This window comes from Sciurus vulgaris (assembly GCF_902686455.1).
Source record: "Sciurus vulgaris genome assembly, chromosome: 13".
NCBI lineage: Eukaryota > Metazoa > Chordata > Mammalia > Rodentia > Sciuridae > Sciurus > Sciurus vulgaris.
The window spans coordinates 36,834,770-36,853,496 of NC_136474.1; the positions used below are offsets into that span (position 1 = coordinate 36,834,770).

At 39.6% G+C, this 18,727-nt stretch overlaps 1 long non-coding RNA gene and 1 pseudogene across 2 annotated transcripts in view; both read left to right on the forward strand.

Moving 5' to 3' along the window:
• The window catches only part of LOC306642744, an 838,964-nt gene that overhangs the window by 778,517 nt on the left and 41,720 nt on the right, over window positions 1–18,727 (forward strand). The window lies entirely within an intron of this gene.
• Window positions 15,433–17,539, forward strand: LOC306642489 (CMP-N-acetylneuraminate-beta-1,4-galactoside alpha-2,3-sialyltransferase-like; annotated as a pseudogene). The gene has a single exon. The product of its transcript is annotated as a CMP-N-acetylneuraminate-beta-1,4-galactoside alpha-2,3-sialyltransferase-like (transcript).

An 18,727-nucleotide genomic window follows, 5' to 3' on the forward strand; every position in this document is an offset into this window, starting at 1 on the left:
GGTACTTCCACTGTGACTGCAAGTGATAAGGACAATCAGAAGCTCATGCCAGTCTCAGGCCCCAAGAACCTCTTGCCTTTACTCACTTTGCACCCTGGGCTGCAATAAACCATATATTGATCCCTGTAATTTCTCCCAGTGAATCGGTGAATCTGGGAAGGGTTCTAGGACATTCCTGATGCAGCTTTGGGAAAAAAATTATTTTCCAGAGCCTCCAGTAAAAGAAACAAGAGGACAAAACACCTAGCCCTGATGACACCTGCACATAGAATTCATCCACATCTACCCAGACATTAGTCCTGCAGCAGCTATGACCTAATAATTGCATCTTGTATTAAGCCACTGATTACAGGTCATAGTAACAGCAGCAACAGAAAACCAATTCAATGACAAAGTCAATAAATGTATATTGCTCTTACTAATAGAAAATGTAACTATTACAAGGATTTTTAAATTTTTTTTCTTATTTAAGGACCTTTATTTTGTTTATTTATATATGTTGCTGAGAATCAAACCCAGGGCCTCACACATACTAGGCAAGCACTCCAACGCTGAGCCACAACCCCATCCCTATTACAAGGATTTAAAAAAAAAAATTCTCTCCAAGATATAAAGGTGCCAGCAGGCTCAGTGCTTGGTGAAGCCTTGTTCCTCCTGCAGAATTGGAAAGGAAAGGGCCCAGCTAGTTCCCTTCAGCTCTTTATAAGGAATTAATTCCACCTGTGAGACCAGAGCCATCGTGACTTATCCATCCACCAAAGTCCCCACCTCCTGACACTTGGTCACTACCAGGCAGGTGCTTTTAGAGACAATTACCTATGCCTGATGGGGTGGGGAGCAAGCAGTTGCTGCCCCTTTACATGACACTTAAGGACCCTTCAGAGTTGTTTTGTTCCAGATAAGTCTTTCTAGAGACACCCATCAGGAACCAGCCAGTTAGTTAGTAACTAACTCTTCGAGGTGACCTAGAATAAACTTTGCTAACTATAATGCTAAATTCTCTGCCCAGGAGGTGTTTTCAGACACCATTAATGAGCATAAAATATATGAAGAAGCATAATCTCCAAATGAGCATGCTCAGGAATATGCCCACTTCCACATGTGATGAGAGAGGTTTCTGCTTTATAAATACATGTTTCCCCACTAAAAGCTCCTCTTCTCCTCTGGGGAGAAAATACTGTGGGAGCTATCCCGAGTGTCATCCAGACTTTTTTATTTTTGAGATTGAATAATATACAAGTGGAATCCAGCCACCAGCTCCTTTATGTGGAAATGGGAACAAGAGAAATGATATATTTAAAATCCAGCATTTTGCCTCATTGCACCCCTAAAAGCAAGATGAGTCCCTAGCAGCTGTACTGGAGGCACTGAGGAAATTCAACCAGGGTTCTCACTCTCAGTGGTCTGATCCAGAAATAATGACATGAATGTGTGGCACCAGTGTATCCATCAGTACACAAAGTATATAGGATTCATTAAGTTGGACTAAGATATCTTCCTTGAATGAATGATTCCAGGACATCCACCCAGTGAAAGAAAACATACTAGCTCTTTATACATCTAATAAAAAATTAGAAAACTTCAAAAAGCCTACTAAGAAAATGAACATTAATGAAACATAAAAACCATAATTTCACATTATAGAATATTTAATATCTCATAATTGCACATGCACACAATAAAGAACACAGGAAGGTTAGGTAGATGAAGACTACATTAACTGTTCTGATATGTAGCTCTTAAATCCTGGCTCCCTGGTGTTCACTAGTTCAATGCTAATCTGGATAGAAGTGTAAAGTGTCAACTCAACACAGGTTTGAACAACACATTGGCTTGAAAATGTTGTCTTTACTGGCCTTTATGTATGATTTGCCCTTTATTGGACATGGAGAAAAATATCCAGTCCTTGGCACAGCTATAAAGACTTAGTTGAGGATCCCCAATGTTGGGAAGCACAGTGCTGATGCCTGGGGTAATAAGATGGTAAAGAACTCAGGGCTTGCAAACTTGTGGGGCAAATAGACATCTCAAAAACAGTTTGAAATAAAGTGCAGTGGAGGGTACAGGAGTCGAGGAGATTTCTGTGCAGAAGAGGAAGAGTTCTAAGGGGCCACTCAGGACCCTTTTTATCTTTAGTCTCTAAGTTTTGGTTTTAATCATCCAGCAGGCTAATTTTACCAGTCTTAAAGTAGAGGTACTGGGTTTTAACTTTAATGTCTATAATTTTATAATTACTTATCCCTTCCTTTTAATTGGGGTCAGTATTATACTGAAAGTTAGTCTTACATTTTGTCTAGCCTATAGCTGATGGCTCATTATCTCAAATTAACTCTGGTTATTATATTAAAAGTCGTACTTCTGTAAAGTACTAACAGACAATAGTTACAAAGTGCCGCTGGCTCTTTGGGGTTCCAAAATCCATGGATATTTGTCACCGCCTGCAGCAACAGCTTGCACGGGTCTTATGGGTGGTGGAGTGGAAACTTCTATCTTTCTCTTTAGTGCACTGCTTTCTTGCTTGTTTATAGAGGATAGAGGAAATGAGGTTTACTTGCTTTGAGAGGAGAGAGAGAGACCCCGCTTATCAGAGAGAAAGAGACTTTGCTTAAGAGAGAAACTTTGAAAGACAGGCTTTGCTTAGAGCTTAGAGGCCACCCTGTGCCCTAGTGATGCGTCTCAGTTCTCCATTCCGCGATCTGCCTTCTGCCGCTGCCCCTACTCGCTGCTGTGTTCTTTCTTCTGGCTTTTCTGCTAATGGCTGCTGTGGCGTGTTTTTCCCTCTGGCTGCTTCTAATGGCTGCTGTGGCGTGTCTTCTCTGGCTACTGCCATGCCGTGTGTCTTCTGCTACTGCTTTTCTGGTAATGGCTGCCGTCAGTGTTTTTCCCTCTGGCTGCTTCTAATGGCTGCTGTCTCTCTGTCTCGCTCCGCCTACGCTTATATCACCTCCAGGACACGGAGAGCAGGGCCACGCCTCTTACGCAAAGATTAGGCGAGATGCTCTGAGCAGGCAATTAGTGCTCGAGAACACATGCGCATACATTGTGTGCGTGGACGAGAAAATCACCTGAGTGTGCTTATGTCAATTAACCTCCTCGCTGCCGATGTGATCAGGTGCCATCCTGGCGCTGCCAGCATGGCACAGCCCCCAACAACAAAGTTTAAAAGAAAATATAAAATGAAATTAACAAGAGTAAAAACATATTTACTTTATATTATAGCTATGAACCAAGAAAAATAATTTTGTAATTCTAAACTTTTAATTAGCTATATATTATATATTTTTACTTTAGGATCACAGTAATTTTTATAACAAAATCTATCTTTTGAACTTAACTTTAAATGAACTTGAGTGATTATCCTAACAAGGAATAAAGTGAGAGTCAGAATTTTAACTCAGGTGTGGTGGCCTCTGGACAAAATTTTGGTAAGGTGTTTTATTTCTGAAACTGATCTTACCTCTTTCTTAAACATGTTATAAAGTTTTTATGTATAATTTTACAAGTCTCTATAAATCAGTTAACATAATTTAACATTCCATCTGAAACATGAATCAAACAAAGGCTCAGACATCTTTTAACCTTCTTTTTGTGGAAAAAGTGGCAGAATGCTTCCATGTTTTACAATGTCACCTTTAAATATATCAGGCTCTCCTTATTAGCTTTCAAAAATGCACTTAAATTTTAATTCCAGTGTGAAGGGTAACACAAAATTTTATATATAACTTATCAGCAACAGGTTACTTTATCCAGCTGTAAAACATCAAATGACATGAATAAATACCAACCAAATTTGTTATTTTTATACAAATCTGAGACTTTTACAGATAATTTTAGTTTGGAGAACACCAGCTTGTCAAAGTATTCTCTTAAGTTTTACATTTAACTAAGTTTAACTTCTAAAATATAATTTAAAATCTCAAGTGTATGGTAACAATAATCATAGGTCTGCATGGGTTAACAAGAAAATCAAAGGATAGCCTTAAATCTCTTTTACATTTAGGAAGCAGTGTTAATGATCAGAAATTGACTTAGTCAAAGTAAACAGATAGACGGGAGATATTTAAATGACAAAAGAGACCATGTACAAAAGAGAGCTCTTATTGGTTATCTTGTCAGCAAATTTATATAAACTTTTATTTTATAAACTTTATAAAAATACTTTTTAGATGTTGGTGGACCTTTATTTTATTTATTTATTTATTTATGTGTGGTACTGAGAATTGAACCCAGTGCCTCACATATGCTAGGCAAGTACTCTATCACTGAGCCACAACCATAATCCTCATTTTATAAACTTTTACATAACACTTAGACAAGGTCTAGACTGATACAGTTTTCAGATGTATACATATACCTAGTCACATATATTTTGGGTGTCAACTATATTGTTATAACCCAAATTACAGCTGTTTGTTTAACCAGTTACAAAGTAGTCATTTAAGACTTTAAAAGAGGCACAAACCCTAATTTCTTTAAGATTTAATTTCCCTAAGTAATAAAACCTCACAAATACAAATACAAATACAAGAAAATTATCTTGATATATAAGAGCAAACCAATGTTTTAGATTCTACTTCATGTCAGCATATTAAAGTTTAAATAACTGATCGTGTTAATTAAAGCCAATTTAATCACAAACAACTTTTTGAGATTTACCTTCTGTAAACCTTCTGTGACTTACTTTGTAAAGATAGAAAGAGCCCGCACCTGTGTAAAGACAAATACTAGGCTCTTCCCAAACTGCCCTCAACCCCTCATAAAAGGTGCAAAGAATTTTTGTCTCTTATCTTATCTGTAAAGGCTAGGTGGCTGACCCAAAAGCAAACTTTGCTGGCACAAAAGCAAACTTAAAAATAACCCTCCTCTTGGAGGTCAGGGTAACCCAGAACTTAAAATAACATTGTATACAATTTTATATGTTAGCCAATCAAAAAGAACACTGTAAAACCGTTTGCCTTTCATTATAAAAAGCCTGCTGAACAAGGGCTCAGGGCCTCAGCGTCACCGGTCTGGAACTTGCTAATAAATGACTCTTTGTTGCTTGCATTGATCGTGGTCTCTGGTGGTCTTTGTGGGGTCTCGAGCCGCTGGACACAACAACTTAAGCATTTACACTTGCTTACATCTTTAGTTTTGTCCTCTCATCTTGGAGTTTAACACAAGAATATTATTTTATCAGACAAAATACTTACTTATTCAGGAACATTTCTTTTATCTTTTAATTGCTTACTAAAGTATATTTTCATACCTATAACTTTCTTTTATTGTTTTTTTGTTTCAGACCCTTTTTAAATTTATATTTTGAAACAATCTTTATGAATGTTATCTATGTATTTAATTTACACAACAAATTTTATCCCAGAAGAGGGATCAGACAATCTAGTACATACAAACCTCTTCCTTAATCTTTTTCTCCCAGGTTGCCTTCAAAGGATTGGAGCACAGGATATTTTTCAGCCTGATCTGCCTCCCTTATCTTTATCATAATATCAACTTTAAGTGAGTTTCCCACTGTCAGATGTACCCAGAGTCTCCTTTTGAGCCCTTCTCTTGTACTACGCATACTGATAAGTAATGAAGGAGGTTTTTTCCATCCTGTTTTTAAGGCTTCCTTGAAGATTCCTTTGCAGAAGCTGCCTACGAAACACATGTTGGCCTTAGTTCCTGTCTTTTTCTTTTCTGGGTACAGTTACTTATTCTGCCAGTTTCCCTAGGCATTTAGTTTGATGCGATACTATTATTGCAAGAACTGTTTTGTCCCAGTGATAGACATTCCCTGGCCAAATGGGGTACCCTGTCAGATATTAAAAGGGGAGATTATTCCTATTCCACAGTTCATAAATAAACAGTGCTGAAACCTACTGCCACATTCTTTGTGGCCAGCAGTTAGTTTCCATCCCACAGGGGAAAAGAGCTGAAAGGCAGGGCAGAGGCCAGGTTCTTTGGCCATTTTTCTTTAGCCCAGACAGCTCTTTGGGCATTTTTTCCAGTTTAGGGTTGGTGTCTTTGACCCACAGTGAGAGGATCTGTGGCTGCTTGTGGCCAGACTGAGAAACAATGCTGGTGGTCCCAGCACTGGTTTTAAAAGACTTAAATCTTTTTCAAAACCTTTTCTTCTTGTTCCTGCTATCCTTGCTCACCATAGGCGGTGCTTTTTGGCACCCTAGTGCCTGATTGTTCAGACTCCTTATCTTACAACTGAACAAATGCCTGTACATACAGAATCTCTTTCATGTACTTTATACCTTTCATATACTATACCCCATATACAGACCAACTTTAACCATAAAATTGTATAATTATCCAGAAGACCATTTAAAGGCCAGATAATGACAGTGATACATCTTTCTCTTAAACAGGCCCATACCTACAGGTCACCATTCAGTCAAGAGTTTTTAAGAGACTACTGGTAGGATCAATATAATAAGGCCAACATCCTAAAAGTCCAGTAACAGATACAAAAAACAGATAAACAAGAAAGAATCACCAAAACCAGGGCTGACAGGTGAGAACCTTTAAAACAGAAAAACTTGCACATACAAATTTTTCCTTAGCTTGAACAGTGAAGGACATAGGGTAGGTGAGGGGTGGGAGCCTCTGCCACTGGTTCAGACTCTTCTTACCCCTCATTGCTGATATCCTTCCTGGAGTCAGAAGCCTTAGGGGGGTTAAAGTTTGAGTCAGAATACTGACAGATTCTTGGGACCAAATAAAACAACAGTATTTTTTCATCCTCTGAAGGTTTTTTTTCTCCCTTTTTTAATGCTTATATTTAGAACATACATGAAACCAGAATGTTAACCCTTAATCATCTTGCTTTTAGTGAAGACCAGAAATGAAGCAGTCTTAAACTTTCTATTGACCAAAATTTTAAAAAACACGCATTTATGATGTTTATCACATTTATGTTAAATCTGATCTACCCATTTTTAACTTAGGTTACCCATGAAAACGAAGTTTAGTTAGCATCTTAAGTCATCCTTTTTTGAAAGAAAATCCTAGGATCAGTGGACACTAATTACACTTCAAACATTTTATACAAAACAACACCCTTTATTGTCTGATCACCTGGAAAAAACGTGTGGGTTAGAGATTTTTAAAGACATCTTTATTTTTATCTCTAATCGTTTTAAGTCATATGAACAATTTTTTTAGTGTACTTGAGAGTTAACCCTTGAACAATTGACCACAAAATGAGACTAATTGGTTAAGAAGAAAAGATGAATTTATCATAAAAAAAAAACCTTGAGCTCAGAAAAAAACAAAGACTAAAAAATGACATGGCTGTAATTACACATGGAACAACTTTTACAAGTGTTTTCACACTCACACATGCACTCAGGAATTTTAAAACATATACCTGTAACCTAACCTCAGGCTTTAAGTGGGAATTCCAGAAGAACCACCACAGCAGAGATTTTTTAAGTAAACTCTAAAAATGTATTATATATACACAATGGAATATTACTCAGCCATAAAAAGAAATAAAATTATGACATTTGCCAGTAAATGGAGGAACTGGAGACTATCATGCTAAGCGAAATAAGCCAATACCAAAAAAAAAAAAAAAAAAACAAAGACTGAATATTCTCTCTGATATGCAAATGCTAACTTAAAATAAGGGGGTGGGGGTAGGAAAGAATAGAAGTACTTTGGATTAGACAAATGGGTAGGAAGGGAAGGAGGGGGAATGGAAACAAAAAAGATAGTAGAATGAATTAGACCTTACTTTCCTATGTTCATATGTGAATACACAGCGAATGTAATTCCACATCATGTACAACCAGAAGCATGGGGAGTTTTATTTCATGTAGGTATAATATGTCAAAATATATTCTACTGTCATGTATAACTAAAAGGAAAAATTAAATTTTAAAAACTCTAAGAGCATTTAATTCTGTTGAATGATAATACTAACCCATTACTATCTCTACAATAATTTTCCCTTCCAGCAGGGAGCTCATAAAAATCACTGACTCAAGCATGGCCACAAGATCACTGGCTATTATGCTCACCCCCTTGGGAGCTGCCTTTCTGCCTTTGGTCCCTGGAAATACCTGCACAGACATCTCTATTCAGGCTTTCAGGGCCCTTCATAAGATCCCTTTCCTTTGTCACAAAATGTTGCTAAGAAATATTTTATTACTTTTCATGAATCAATAGAAAACAACATGAATACATAAATAAAATGCATGAGTAAAAAACAAAATTATACACATAAAACAAAGACACACAGATAATCATTCAGAAGACATGTTGATCCACTGAGCTTTGTAAATCACACTTCAGAAATGAGTATGAAGTATCATAGCAATTCCAAGGAATATTTATTGAACTGCACATTACATGTAATCAGAGTAGCAATCATAAACACTAAACCTCATCAGCTGATTGCTACTCTTACAAAAAATTAACTTCAATATGCAGTAAAAGTAGTTTGAATATACAAGATGAATTCTGTACTACCATTTCATAATGATTGCTTATCTTATTCTGAGCTATTAACTTTTTTTGGTGGGGTATCATGGATTGAACTGAGGGTTACTCAACTACTGAGCCACATTTCCAGCCCTATTTTGTATTTTATTTAGAGACAGGGTCTCACTGAGTTGCTTAGCATCTTGTTTTTGCTAACTCTGGCTTTGAACTTGAAATTCTCGTGCCTCAATCTTCTGAGCTGCTGGGATTACAGGTGTGAGCCACCACACCCAACTGAGCTGTTAACTTTTTAAATTAAATATAATAGAAATAAATGGATCCTAAACTGGGAGACATTTTTATAACCTTTGCAGGACCCACTGCAGGGGAGTCTGAATCATAACTGATTTCTGTATCTGCAGATCAGAAACACAACATACAAGCCCACTGGGCCTCTTTAAAATAATTAAATTGAGTTTTTACTTGGTTATTATAATCTTTGGAACCACTGAAATGTTTAGATGTTAACTCATGCTACAGTAATCACCAGACTAAAAATGGTAAAATGATAGTGTAAATAATAGGTGAAATCTGGTTTCAATGGGAATATATTTTTACTGTCATGCTAGAAACTATTTGAATGACATTTTAAGCATAACTTTCAGGTCACAGAATGCTTCTTCATGTTAAAAACAAATGAAAGTGAACAATCACAGGTATGCTCTCCAACCCTCACTCTGTGGGTTTTCCTCTGTGTTGACACTTTCCTATCAATGTATTTGATAACTAAGTACCATGTTTGATTTATAAGGGATAAAGAAACTCAAACTATACTTAAATCCAGATATTTGGAATATTACATAAAAGAAGCAAATACTCAACTCCAAAGCTACATCACCAACATTTACAAAGATGCACATAGAGGGAGCAGAGTTCATTTTAAGTTGTACCTCCTAAATGAATTAGCTCACCTTTCACAGAAAAAATAAATCAGTCTACCTCTTTAGGAGGTTGTAGAGCACTTTATTTTTAATTGTATTCACTGATTTAATCCTCTGAACTACCATCCATACACCAGAAAAGGCAATTTATTCAATGACAGCAGAGTCCTGTGATGGAATAAGACATCTCCAAAAAGCAAGCCTGCTGTTTCCTTCACATTGTGTGAGAAGGGAATCCCTACTGTCAGCACAGCCTTCCCCTGGTCTCCTCCCATGTGATGTTCTGGGATGGTGGTCATTGCCCATCAGTAACCCAGGACTCTTCCCATCAAACAGACATTATGAGTTGACCGGCTGACTTTATCTGATGGCTCTGATACTGGCTCATTTACTTATTTATATATTTCAGTTTTTCATGATCAGCTTACTTGACTGGTGACCTTTCTACATAGCCTGCTCTAAAACTAAAAAGAGATAATATAATTGGAAAAAATGGATAATCTCCAATAATTCCTTTCTGATTTAATTTTCTTTATGAGCGTTTACTGGCAACCAATAAGGAAGGAATCTATCCAAAGCAAATAAAAATTAAAAAATTATAATAAAAAGAAAGCAAACAGAAGAAACATGAAAAATTCATTTTTTTTCAAATTCATTAAAATGCAAATAATTTATTTTTGAATTACAGGAATGGAAAATAATTAAGGATGAAAGCTATCTCTGAGGAAAGAGCAGAGACAACAGCTGACTCCCCATCTCTCTGATTTAGGCTTGCAAACCCAGAGCCATGACTGCAGAACTGCCCTCAGGAGTTGCTGAAGTATGCCTGGGGCAAGGCAGAGGCGCATCACAGTTGTCTGCAGAGAAAAGCAACACGCGTAGGTTAACACTCTGGGAGAAGCTCTTCTGTCTCTTCTTCCTTCCTTCTCTCCTTCTTTTAAGGTTAATGGGCTAGAACTTTCATCAGTCTTGGTCAAGCCCATTAGCCTATGTCTAATAACAGGCCCATAAGGAAAATAAAAGCTGTTTCCAGCCTTTGTCATTGCAGGAATTGTGTGACTATTTGCAACATGGCCAAGTCAAAGCCCTCAGTGTGATGTTACTGAACCTGGAGGGTGGGATAAAGGGTGCTCAGAATTTAGAGGGCTAATCTCCCCTGGACCTGCCAGCATAAAATAAAGTTTCTCCCAGCGTTTGCTGCTTCTTGTATGATTCCAATAACAGGCAGGTCACACATGTTCGGCAAGCACTGTGCATTTGTTACTAATGTAAATTACAGATATTTTATAGCAATCACTGGGTGGTTAGAAATACTGTTGTGTCTCTAAGCTTGTAGTTACTAAACTTACCACCAGATTTTGGTATTTTGCATGTTAATTAATAACAAAGCATGCCTATCATTAAAATTTCTGGTATCATTACTGTAATTCATTATAGTTGCTTTTCCCTGTAATACTACTTGCAAATTTTCTGCATTTTACAAACATTACTCTGAGAAGATGTTCAAAGGCTTCAGCAAACTACCAAAGGAGTTCCTGGTGTAAGTGCAAAAGGACTGGATGCAGAGAAGACTTTATTCATTTGCAAACTCAGGCACTGTTGGGGCCCATGTTCCAGATGGGAAAAATGGCTGTCAGTTATGTAAGGCCCCAAAAAGGAAACCCCAACTCTGTCCCATGGATGGACGGCAACCCCAATCAACCGCAGGAGGCGTCACTTGATGCAAACCGCAAGAGGTGTTTATTCCAGCGCGCTGGGACCCAACTCCAGGAGTCGAGTCCCTAGCAGAAAATCTTGTAGGTTTATAAAGGCAGAAACCACACATCGGGAGGGGTCACACATGAAAGGGGGAAAAGGGGGACAAAGCTGCCAGGAAATTTCAAAGGGGGTCTGGGTTTGCTGACAACATGTTTCACAATGTTTTACAACAGGCTGTAGATTCTGGTCAATAGTTTCTGGTAATCCTACTGTTTGAGCACTATCTGGCTATCAGGCTCAATTTACTCTTTTACTCTCTGTTTGGGGCTGTTTCCTGGAACAGCTTTAAGGGCTTTGTTCCCATTACTGGGAGGGAAACCTTAGGGAGTTGAGATAAAACAGACAGCTTAAAAAAATGTCCATTCTTTCAGTTACAGAGGGGATTTTGGCTTTATAGAGTACAATGAAGATGATGTAATCATTGTAAGCTTTGAATGTGCAATTTTGACCATCAGGGCTAGTTGTACAGGTTAAAACTTTAACTTAGGAGGGCAGTTGTAAAATGTTGAAACTCGTTGTCTGCGGAGATAAGAGTCCAGACCCCAAGGGATGAATACTCAAATCTTGCCCATTGTTATCAGAAAAGGATCTGTTGGGAGGTTAATACTTGGCTAGTTTCCCCTCCCTCCTCCCAAGCAGCACCTCTCTTCATCTTCCTTCAGGGGCTATCTTGCAGGAATATTATTTACATAACCCTTTACCTGGTACATGGAAGGTCAAGAAACTGGGGTATTATAGGCATTTCAGAGAATTGGGGGAAAGCATTATCTTCACTGCAAGCTGTGTTACCTGGAGTGTAACCATGGCAATTTCTCCAGTGCAGCAAGTTAAGAAGACTGGTCAGTCTTTCTTATTGTATGCAAAGGGATCCCTCCAGTGGAAGTCACACCATGAGTCAGGGGCAAGTGAGGATTAAACCATGAAAGGCTTAACATGAGAAGCCTGCTTCCTTTCCTGTTCTGGTCCCCAGCAGGCTTTGTGAGTGTCCCCTGGTTACCTTGATGACCTTGGTCCATGGCTCCCCCTGCAGTCCTACATTCACTTTTTTCTTCTCATCACTTTGGTCCCTTCCACCCCACCCTCATCCTTACTTGCTGAGGATGGAGTACGGATTTCTGAAGCAGATCATGCAAGGTACAGGTGGGGAAAAACGTGGACTGATCTTAGGATGTCTCTCAGCCTCACTCTCAGCTTTCTCATCTGTTCAATGGGGGATAATATAAATACACAATTAACAGGGTTACTGTGAGGATGGAAAGCATTTGCTTTTACTTAATTTACTATGGTGAAACAAGACATCACATATTAAGACTCTACAAATGATCCTGTGAGGCCATTTCCTCACAAAGTGAGTGCCTCCACATCTATTTTAAAATATGTTTTAACTTTCACACCAGGGCTTGGTCAACTCATCAGTTACAGGGTACCCTGTAGTTACAGCTCATGGCCAGATTACAACCTAGAGACTTTTCTCTACTTTCCAGCTACTTCCCTTAAAGGGACCATTCAGACCTTGCCCAGGAGCTGAAGGTGACCCCCCTCCCAGTCACAGTGTGACTTCCAGGAACTACTTGCCTGTCTTGCTTCAACCCACCAGTCAAGCTCCCTGGGGAACCTGTTTGGATCACACTTCAGCCCAGTAAATGCTATAACCCTCTTCTCTGCTGTGCTCTCTGACATGTGTGTGGCCTCCAGGTGTGCTTTGCACTACACCCTAAGGTCTGTAAGTCCTACAAACACTTGCATCTTTTATACTGTGATTCTGTCATTGAAGCCTTGCCTGAAATCTGAGCCCTGATGAAGAATGACCCCATGCACGTGGGTCTTTTATCTGAACCTGCAGGTTGCTAAAGACAGTAGCTACCAGCTGGGTTTATAGACTCTAGGAGTTTCATTCAAAATGATAGAGTGAGAGAAAATGAATTCACAGCACAAAAGCACATATTCATTCATTCCTCAGAAGAAGGCAAACAAGCTTAGTCTAGGGAAAAAAATTGGAATAACTTTTGCAGTGCAGTCTTTCCTTGGAAGAACAATTTGATACATTTAAAAAATTTGTTCTTTTTAGATATACATGGACAATAGTATGTATTTTGGCATGTTATACATGCATGGAATATAACTTATTAGGATCCTATTCTTGTGGTTGTATATGATGCAGAGTTACCCGTATCATGTATTCAAACACAAGGCTAGCATCAAAAGTTACCAATCAAGAAAAGCCAGGGACCAGACAGATTTTCAGCTGAGTTCACAATACCTTCAAAGAAGAACTAATACCAATACTCCTCAAAGTATTCCATGAAATAGAAGTGAAGGGAACCCTTCCAAACTCATTTTATGAAGCTAGCATCATCCTGATACCAAAACCAAAGACATGTCAAGGAAAGAAAACTTCAGACCAATGTCCCTGATGAACTTACATGCAAAAATTCTTAACAGAATTCTGGAAAATCATATACAAAAACATATTAAAAGATAGTGCACCATGATCAAGTGGGTTTCATCCAAGGGAAGCAAGGTGGTTCAACATTTGGAAATCAATAAATGTCATTCACCTTATCAATAGACTTAAAGTTAAGAATCATATGATCATTTTCAATAGATGCAGAAAAAGCATTTGATAAAATACAGCACACCTTCATGCTTAAAACACTAGAAAAAGTAGGGATAGTAGGAACATACCTCAACATTGTAGAGGCTATCTATGCTAAGCCCACAGCCCACATCATTCTGAATGGAGAAAAACTGAAAATATTCCCTCTAAAAAACTGGAACAAAACAGGGATGTCATCTTTGACCACGTCTATTCAACGTCATCCTTGAAACTCTAGCCAGAGCAATTAGACACACCAAAGAAATTAAAGGATATGAATAAGACAAGATCTCAAAACTATCACTATTTGCCAATAACATGATTCTATATTTAGAGGATCCAAAACTTCCACCAGAAAACTGGAACTAATAAATGAATTCAGCAAAGTAGCAGGATATAAAATCAACACTCAAAAATCAAATATATTTCTATTCATAAGTGATGATCCTCTGAAAGAGAAATTAGGAAAACCACCCATTCACAATAACCTCAAAAAAAATTTAAATACTTGGGAATAAAATCTAATAAAAGAGGTGAAAGACCTCTACAATGAAAACTACAGAACACTAAAGAAAGAAATTTAAACAAAAAAAAAAAAAAAAAAAAAAAAAACTTGGAAGAGGGAAAGATCTCCCATGGTCTGGGATAGGCAGAATTAATATTGTCAAAATGTCCATACTACCAAAAGTGCTATACAGATGTCAATGCAATTCCAATTTAAATCCCAAGGACGTACCTCATAGAAATAGAGAAGAAACCATAAAATTCATTTGGAAAAATAAGAGATCCAGAATAGCCAAAACAATCCTGAGCAGGAAGAGTGAAGCAGGAGGTATCAACAATACCAGAACTTAAACTATACTACAGAGCAATAATAATAGAATGACGTGGTATCGGCACCAAAATAGGTAGGTAGACAGTGGTACAGAATAGAAGACACAGAGACAAACCCACATAAATACAGTTATCTCATACTAAACAAAGGCACCAAAAACATACAATGGGAAAAGATAGCCTCTGCAACAAATGGTGCTGGGAAATCCGGAAATCCATGCAGCAGAATGAGACTAAACCCCTATCTCTTACCTTGCACAAAACTCAACTCAAAATGGATCAAGGACCTAGGAATTAGACCCTGCACCTAATAGAAAAAAAGTAGGTTCAGATCTTCATCATGTTAGCTTAGGGTCAAACTTCAACCTTAACAAGACTCCCAAAGCACAAGTAATAAAAATGAGAATCAATAAATGGGTTGAATTCAAACTGAAAAGCTTTTTGTCAGCAAAGGAAACAAGCAATAATGTAAAGAGAATTTACAGAGAAAATCTTTACCATATGCACTTCAGATAGAGTACTAATCTCCAAAATTTATAAATAATTCAAAAATCTTAACACCAAAAATACAAATAACCCAATCAATAAATGGGCTAAGGAACTGAGCAGACACTTCACAGATATACAATTGATCAACAAACATATGAAAAAATGTCTAATATCTCTAGCAATTAGAGAAATACAAATCAAAGCTACACTAAGATTTCATCTCATTCCAATTAGATGATTATCAAGAATACAAGCACTAGGCCAGCCGCTGTATCCCCACTGTGGCGGCGCCGGTGCAGCCCACCGGGTCGTGGGTGTCCGCCGCGGCTGCCACCGCTGTCTGCACCATTGAAACTTGTTAACCTCCTGCCTCAACCAGGCATGTGCCATCACCTGCTGCTGGTGTAATTTTTAAGAAACTGTTAATTTTTATCATATAGGAAATTGTAAATCATGCGAAGATGGGATTCTTGGTCTTTGTGCGCAATCTGCTGCTAGCCCTCTGCCTCTTTCTGGTCCTGGGAGTTTGGTACTATTGTGCATGGAAGCTACACTTACTCCAATGGGAAGACTCTAATTCAGTGGTTCTTTCCTTTGACTCCACTGGACAGACACTAGGTTCAGAGTACTATCAACTGGGCTTCCTCCTGAAACTGGACTCTAAACTGCCTGCCAAGTTAGCCACCAAGTATGCCAACTTTTCAGACGGAGCCTGCAAGCCAGGGTAGGCTTCAGCCCTGATGACCACCCTTCCCCCAATTCTCCAAGCCAGCACCCATGTTCCTGGATGATTCCTTTTGCAAGTGGGCTAGGATTTGGGAGTTTATGCTGCCTTTTGGGATCAAAGGTCAAGATAATCTGATCAAAGCCACCTTATCAGTCACCAAAGAGTATCGCCTGACTCCTGCCTTGGATAGCCATCACTGCATCATCATGGGCAATGGAGATGTCCTTGCCAACAAGTCTCTGGGATCATGAATCAATGACTATGACATGGTAGTCAGACTGAACTCTGCACTAGTGAAGGGCTTCAAGAAGGAAGTGCGCAGCAAAACAACACTGCGCATTACTTACCCAGAGGGAGTCATGCAGCTGCCTGAGCAGTATGAGCTTGACTCTCTTTGTCCTCGTTGGCTTCAAGTGGCAGAACTTCAAGTGGTTGAAGTACATAGTCTACAAGGAGAGAGTGAGTGCATCAGATGGCTTCTGGAAATCGGTGGCCACTAGAGTGCCCAAGTGCCACCTGAGATCTGCATCCTCATATTTCATATTTCATCCCGGAGGCCGCCTTCATCCTCATCAGACTGCCATTCAACAATGGCCTGATGGGCAGGGGGAACATCCCAACTCTTGGCAGTGTGGCAGTGACCATGGCGCTGCATGGCTGTGATGAGGTGGCAGTCGCAGGCTTTGGCCGTGACATGAGCACGCCCAACACACCCCTGCACTACTATGAGACCGTGTGCATGGCAGCCATCAAAGAATCTTGGACACACAATATCCAGAGGGAGAAGGAGTTCCTGCGGAAGTTGGTGAAAGCTCATGTCAGCACTGACCTAAGCAATGGCATCTGAATGGACCCAGCACTCGGCCACAGAGGTCTAGGTGCCATCAGAGCAAGTAGCAACCACCTGTGCAGCAGTTTCTCAGACCCAGAGAAGGACAGTGCCAAGAGACCCCAGGGCCAGTGAGGCCTTGGTGGGTAGCCCGAGCTGTGCCTGTTTGGAAGCCAGCCTCAGAGACCAGCACTCAGCCTCTCTCATCCTGGGTCTGTGAAGTCAAAGGGCCAGGAGGCCACTGGCTGTGCCCAGCAGGCCCAGCATGCAGGAGGTGGGACATTAGGTAGCATGGCTGCTGCCAGAATTGTTTCTCCAATCAGTGTTTGGTGTATTATCATTTTGTGAATTTGGGCAGGGGGAGGGAGGAATAATTTATTTTTAAATAAGATTGGAGATGTAAAGTTTGGTCCACTTGCTGTGCAGGAAGAGGCCCACTAGAGGGCCCATCAAGCAGTGGTACCAGACAGCTGGAGGGTGGGGATGCGGTGACCAGCCTATGCTGCACTGCAGGGCCGCAGGGAGGTGAGCAGCATCTCATGTCAGTCCCCTCCAGCTCACCACACTGTTTGGCCTTTCTTGGGGAGAAATGGGGTATTTCCACTCACCAGCCCCCAGCTGTCCTGCAGGGAAACCCTGGAGCCATCCCTTCAGAACCAACAGGACAGTCCTGGGCTAAAGCAGAGAGAACTTGAAAGCTCAGGAGGCCCAGCCCAGCTTGATAGGAATGGCTGTTCTCTCCTCCCCAACCACACCTGATCCACTGGATACCACCCAGGCCCGGACTAACCCACTTTTCAGGTGTTCTGGCTTTCCACAATGAGACTGCTAAGTCCTTGGGTTCTGCCTTTAGCCTGGACCAGAGGGAGGTGAAGCCCAAGGACTTTACCAGGCCGTGGCAGCCATCCTAGGCAACCCTCATAAAGCAATAAAGATCTTCCCTGAAAAAGGAAAGAAAGAAAGAAAGAAAATACAAGCACCAAAAGGTATTTTCGAAGGTGTGGGGGAAAACGTACACTCATACATTGCTGTTGGGATTGCGTATTGGTGCAGCCTCTCTGGAAAGTAGTATGGAGATTCCTTAAAAAATCTGGAATGGAACAACCATTTGACCCAGGTATACCACTCCTTAGCCTATACCCGAAGGACTTAAAATCAGTGTACAACAGTGATGCAGCCACATCAATGTTCATAGCTGCTGAATTCACAATATCAGAATGAATTCTACTCATGTGTAACTAAAAAAGGAAAGAAATTAATAAAGCATAAAAATAGACACTTGGGTCATTTTATATTGTGTCAGCTAGGACTTCAAGTGAGTTTAATGAAATCCTACAATGTTGACTTCCACACAAAGAGTTGTTTTTAATAATATAAATAACATATTGCCAGGCAAGCCAGAGCTGCCTCAAGCTCATGCTGTCAGCCATCTCACAGCCTCCTTTCTCTACATTCTGCCATCCTCATGGCTCTCTTGAGATCCCCAACATGACTACCTTCCACTTAGTTTCACTCTAGCACTCCAGACTAGAAGAAAGGAAATGCCAAGAAGGGATGATTCTTATATCAGAAGTTAGATATATAGCCTCACCATATATACAGAAGAATTACAAAATTTTTCCCAAGTATATTGCTGCTCTAACCAAAATTGGAGTATTTTTGTGAAGGAGTAACAAGAGAACATATATGAGGTCATTACATGATGTTGCCTACCAGTGTTTACCACATGTCATGCCAAAATGAAGTACAGCCTAAGTAGAATCAAATTATCAGACTTACATGTGCCTAACATTGTTAAGAAAGACAGAAAGCAGCCAAGTGTGGGTGGTGCACACCTGTAATGTCAGCAACTTGGGAGCCTGAGATAGGAGAATTGTGAATTCAAAGCCAGCCTCAGCAACTTAGCAAGGTCCTGAAACACTTGGCAAGATCTCATCTCAAAATTAAAAGTAAAGATGGTTGGGAGGTGGCTCAGTGGTTAAGCACCAGTGGTTTTTTATTTATTTATTTATTTATTTATATAAAGACTTGCACATTAGAGAGAGAGGCAGCAGGGCTGGGGCTGTAGCTCAGTGGCAGAGTGCTTTCCTAGCTCATGCAAGGCACTGGGTTCGATCCTTAGCACCATATAAAAA